The 5388-nt window shown below is 41.2% G+C and overlaps 1 long non-coding RNA gene across 1 annotated transcript; it reads right to left on the bottom strand.

The window, feature by feature from the left end:
• Positions 1–1053: 1053 nt before the first annotated feature.
• LOC145643480 (uncharacterized) lies at positions 1054–2319 on the bottom strand. The gene is made up of 3 exons (XR_014115913.1): positions 2208–2319; positions 1356–1466; positions 1054–1140 (listed from the first exon to the last, which is right to left on the bottom strand). It is a non-coding gene; the product is annotated as an uncharacterized LOC145643480 (long non-coding RNA).
• Between the last annotated feature and the right edge of the window lie 3069 nt (positions 2320–5388).

Genomic DNA, 5388 nt, shown 5'->3' with positions numbered 1-5388 from the left:
TATGTCTCCGTAAAGCTGGTGATGTGAACTTGAAAAGAAACATAAGAGCTCTGGCCAAGTTCATTTGCTCCCAGTTCCTCTCTGCTGGGTGGACATTAGGGTCTGGAGTACTGAAGTAATGCTGTGAGAGTTCTGGAGTCAGTGTATGTCCACAGTGGTAGTGGAGATCTAGGTGTAGAGTTGTCAGTGTGTGCTGGGAGGTCAATGGTGTTTCCATAGAGACAAGGATGCTCAGTTTGTGTTTTCTCTTTACTGTACTTCCTCTCACTAAAGGTGAGTGTGAAATTCTCTCTTAATGCTGAGTGACCTGAAACTGTACATATATGTGATAATCTAAAAATGTTATTAAAGTGAGTTGAATCATTCAAGATTTATTTGGCCGAATTAGAATTATAACCTGGCTGGTCTTAGAATGAAAAATATGATTAAAAGGTCCAGAATGCAAACAGACTATATCTTTGCATGAAGTAAAGTTTATTAATCAAAAATAAATCAAAAAGTCAAAAAATATTTCAGAAAATGAAAAGACAGGTTGGGGAAAATGAAGGGAAAAAAGAAATACAAAATAAATTGGTAAAAAGAGCTGGGAACATTTAAAGAGTAGGGCTAATTTTGTTGGAGCGCCTGGCACAGGACAAAGTGCTTTTTATAGCCTGCCATGTTCGTCTGAAGAAGATGCGTACTCTCTTCAACTTCTTGCATTCTGAGCCTTTATATTTGAAATAAAAGTAGAATTTTTAAACTGGTGTCCATGGAGTGGATGTATGTAAACTCTGATTATTAATGTGGTGCTTTGATGCTACTCACCAGCTGGGGTGTTCTCCACTTTAACTGCCTCTGTAATAGATTCTGCTACTCCACCCAGATCCTCTCTTACATCTACAGATGTTTTTTTTCCCCCAAAAAATTAATACAAATGCAATTACATAATAAAGTACAGGCACATATTTAAAGTGAACAAACATCATGTCCTACTGTGTGTTCTTAATGGAAAGCTAGATTTTTGCAAGAAAATACATCTGCACCTTCTACATGGGCGCTGTGGTCCAAAGAGCAAATATCTCCCGTTGACTCTGTGATCATAAAGTGTTCAGCAGTTCTGCTCGGGATGGTACGAACCTCCTTACAGTCCTCCCGTTTCTTGGGTGAGAAGTGATAAATAATCAGTGATGAATTGTAAAGGAAATGAATCATCCATTGACCCCACCTGGGCAGTGGAAACTCCACTAATGGACAGCATATTTTGGACTACCATCTGTACAAGTCAGGAAAGTGTGAAGGCTAAATAAATAAAACTGTGGATACAGTCTATATAAATCATTAAAATTATAGTATAAAATGATCTAGACACTTACACTTTCTCCCAGATTGGCTGAGTAATGCTGCTTAAACCCAGCAATGGTAGCAGGGTCTCTATGACTCTTGTGTCTTCTGGTAATGATATTAATGAACTTGTCCCTTGGCATCTAGAACGGGCAGAAGAAAGCTCTATTGTATTGAACAATAATAAAGCTGTTTACTTTCTTTTAAAAAGTCATAACAGTTTGCATGTGTTTTTGGACAACAACAAAAAAAAACCTTTAATTTTTAAGAATGAAAGCTTTATTCCTAAGAAGTAATTGCATTTGAAATGAATATTAGGCTTTGATTACAACACAATTTTCTACAAACAAAACTTATTTTACATGCTGCATTTGTGCGCAAGATTACTTTTGTATCCCAGTTTCATATCTCTATATGGAAATGAGCAATCAACGCCTGTAGACTTTGTTTTATATACAGTTATTATGTAACAGAACAAATGGCCACCCGTAGCTCAATTTCTTCTACAAATGTTAATAAATGTGAAACAAAGGTTGTCTGTTGTCCGACAGTGCATAATGGCCACACTCGTGGTCTTACAGAGGCTTTTCTAAAACAAGCGCAGAAGTCACTTTCCCTTGTCTCAGTCAACCTATTTCATCTAATGGAGTTCGGTTACGCGAATATTTTCAGCTACGTCCCATTTATTTAGTTCATTCTCTATTCACTTATTCCGCATTTATAAAATATTTGTGCGGTCCGTTAAATTAAACAAACTCGCTTGACGTAGACAGATGTTTATTAGACGAACACGAATAACGAACACAGTGGCGCTCACACGAAACAGTCAAGATGAACATGAGCAACGTTGAACACAGCTTACAAACATAAAGTGCACCACATACCTAAACATTAGCGAGAACACAGACCGACAAGGACGCACACACCAACCGGGGTTTAAACACACACAGACATTAGGAGAATAATCCGGTGCAGGTGTGTGTGACTACATAGTCGTGGTTTCACACAAGACCATGAACTCCCACTGCAGGCGGCGGGCCGTACCACGTGACTAGTGGGGCGGGGAGCTCACTATCAGCCCACTAATTAGTTCTCCGTTCAGTCAAAAGTTCTCTATCATAAAAATGTGTTCTCATTTTAAATTCGCATATTGGCTACTTGTTTATAATACGATTCCGTTATCAAATATTTAGTATCTGCTTTTGTAGATAAAATTAAATTCTACTTACGTTTTGTTTTCGTTTCTCAGTACCTCTTATGCGTGAAGAATTGTTTGTAGTCTCTGTTGATGTTTTGTGTAAAATGATCGTCATCAGCAAATCCTCTCAATAAACTGATCTGGGGTCAGAAATAGAATGACACACATTATGGCATAATGGAGCGCTAAATTCTGTTCAGTGGCTGTTTAGAACAATGACAGAAGTGCAGCTGAAATGACATTATAGTCTCATATCAGAAATCACATTTTAAAATCATTTCCCCCTCTTTATGCTATCATTTTGTTATCTGGCTCAGATTAAAAAATCTCAATAAATAAATATAACATATACATGTAAACTATATATTCATTAATTAGTAATCCTTCCATGTAGGTACAATTCACTCGCTCTGTGTTCGTTATAATCCAAAGTCATTTGAACACTCATTAAGGATCAAAATGCAACCTAAGCAACAACAACAATAATACATTCTTAAGAAATTATATAATTGTAACTGAAAGTTAGGCTTATTGATCACAATACAATGTTCAACAAAACAGCTTATCTTTAGTCTGGTGTTTCAGTACTAAGGCTATGCAGTTATGCAAACACTTTCTTGCATATTATTTTTTAAATATAGATTTTTTAAAAGTGCAGAATTGTAGCCCCAATATAACCTGCATGTGGTTTTACAGGGGCTATTCCAAAATGTGTTTTATAACACAATGTTTTGATCGCATCTTCACAAAGGTTACTTACTGCCGAAAAGAAAAAAGGTTAGCATACATTTTAAAAATTTTCTTATAGCCTATAAAGAACACCCAACCAAACAACCTAGCTACAAAGAGACAAGGATAAAAAACATCATTACATGTATTATATAGGCATACAGATTTCAAATAAATGTGGTAAGTGCAGTGGACAGGATGGAGTCTAGAATTCATCATCTGTTGAGGCATCCGTGGCAACATCCTCATATGGGTCTTCAATGTCTTCATCAGTCTCACCATAACCTGCCACCTTTAGGTGGTGTGTTTCTTTCACAGCTACCAGGTCTGTCTTCAGCTCCTCAAGCTTTGGGAATACAACACTGTGCAGGCCACGGTAAGCTTGAGCAGAAATTCCTGAAGGGTAGTTTAACAAATCAAACTGGGTAATAAAAGCACCATGAAAAAACAATACAAAACAATCTACAATCTAACAACCAAACATCACACCTCATCAAAAATAAACACAAACAAGCTGTAAACACAACATGAATAATTAACTGATCATATTAATAGGGCTTTGAAAAGTAGGATCTAGTGTAGAATCAGGTATGAATGCTGGGAAGCATTTATAAAGTATCTATGAGTATGGCCCTTTCTAGGAAAGATCATCTGTAAAGCAGTTCAAGAATGTATCTGTAACAGCTAAGTGATGACACCACTAGCCTACTGGGTGAGCAACCACACTCTAACAAGGGTGAGTCCCTGTGCAGAAGAGTTAGATCTTGGATCAGGTAAAACAAAAGGAAAAAAAAACTAAACACCACGTTGAGCGTGGAAAAAGGGAGAACAAAGGACATGGCGGGAAGAAATGGCAACACCCATGCACTGAGGAAAACCAAACTAAAACTTCCCAAACAAACCAGAAAACAGGGAGGAACTTTAATGGCTAAGAAGAACCTTGGGAGAGAGACAGACTAGAGAGGGGAAAACTGGAGAGGGGAGGGGATGTGTAAAAACACAGACACCCTTGCAGGGAAGAAATGAGGTGTAGCACAGGGACTCACAGTCATCAATACCTGAAGTTATCAGCTAGGAGCTTTGCTCAAAACCTTAGCAAAGACCCAGCATTGAGTGACTGGGTCACTGGGCTTATATAAGGTCTAGCCCAGCTGTTGGGCATCAAGCCTGATTAGTAGTGTGGTTGACTCAAGGCCTCCCTCTGGTGGCCGGAGGGGGCCTCGGCCTGGTCCCAACCCTTACAGTATTCCCCCCTGAAGGGGCAGCTCCTGATGTCCCAAGGCCAGCCGCACGATCCTGCCGAAAAGCCTAAATGAGTTCACGGTCCAGGATGTGACAGGAGGGGACCCAGGACTGCTCCTCGGGCCCGTATCCCTCCCAGTCCACCAAATACTGGACTCCACCATGAACCTGCCGGACATCCAAGAGATGCTTGACCGTGTACGCCAGTGCACCGTCCACCATGCGCGGACCCGACGGGTCGGAGGAGCCCACTGAACACAATACAGGCCTAATGCGAGATATGTGGGAAGTGGGGTGGGGGAAGGGCAAGGTGATAAGAAACAGGAGAAGAACCTTGAATGGCCCGATGTAGCGAGGGGTGAGTTTGCAGGTATAACCACACAAAGGCAGGTCCTTGGCGGATAGCCAAACCCGCTGTCCCAGCCGATAAGTCGGCATAACGATTTTGAGCAGCTGTAGCAGATAAGAGAGCCCTGCATGCCCTCTGCCAGGCCAAGCAGTAGCGCCTGACCGTCTGCTCAGCCTCCTGGTCGGCAAACATGGGCAGAGCATAACCGTACTGGCACTCGAATGGTGACATATCTAAGGAGGAGTGCCACAGGGTGTTGTGGGTGAACTCTGCCCAAAATAGGTGCTCAGACCAAGGGGATGTGCAGGAAGAGGCCAGATAGTGAAGGGTGCGTTCCAGGTCCTGGTTAACTCTCTCGGTCTGGCCATTGGATTGGGAATGGAAGCCAGAGGACAAGCTGGCACTCTCACTGAGCATTACACTCCACGTGCTTCTGGCTGAATTGTGCCAGTGTAAACTCTCAGGTCTGGCATGCGGGTCAGTGCAGAAGCAGGGCAGCAGGACCGAGACTCCTGTGTAAGCAGTGACGTTCTCCATCTCCACGTTC

This window comes from Electrophorus electricus, chromosome 2 (genome assembly GCF_041902795.1).
Source record: "Electrophorus electricus isolate QZ-2024a chromosome 2, ASM4190279v1, whole genome shotgun sequence".
In the NCBI taxonomy this organism is placed as follows: Eukaryota; Metazoa; Chordata; class Actinopteri; order Gymnotiformes; family Gymnotidae; genus Electrophorus; species Electrophorus electricus.
The sequence above is the reverse complement of the archived record's forward strand: the minus strand, read 5'-3'. Positions and strand labels throughout refer to the sequence as shown.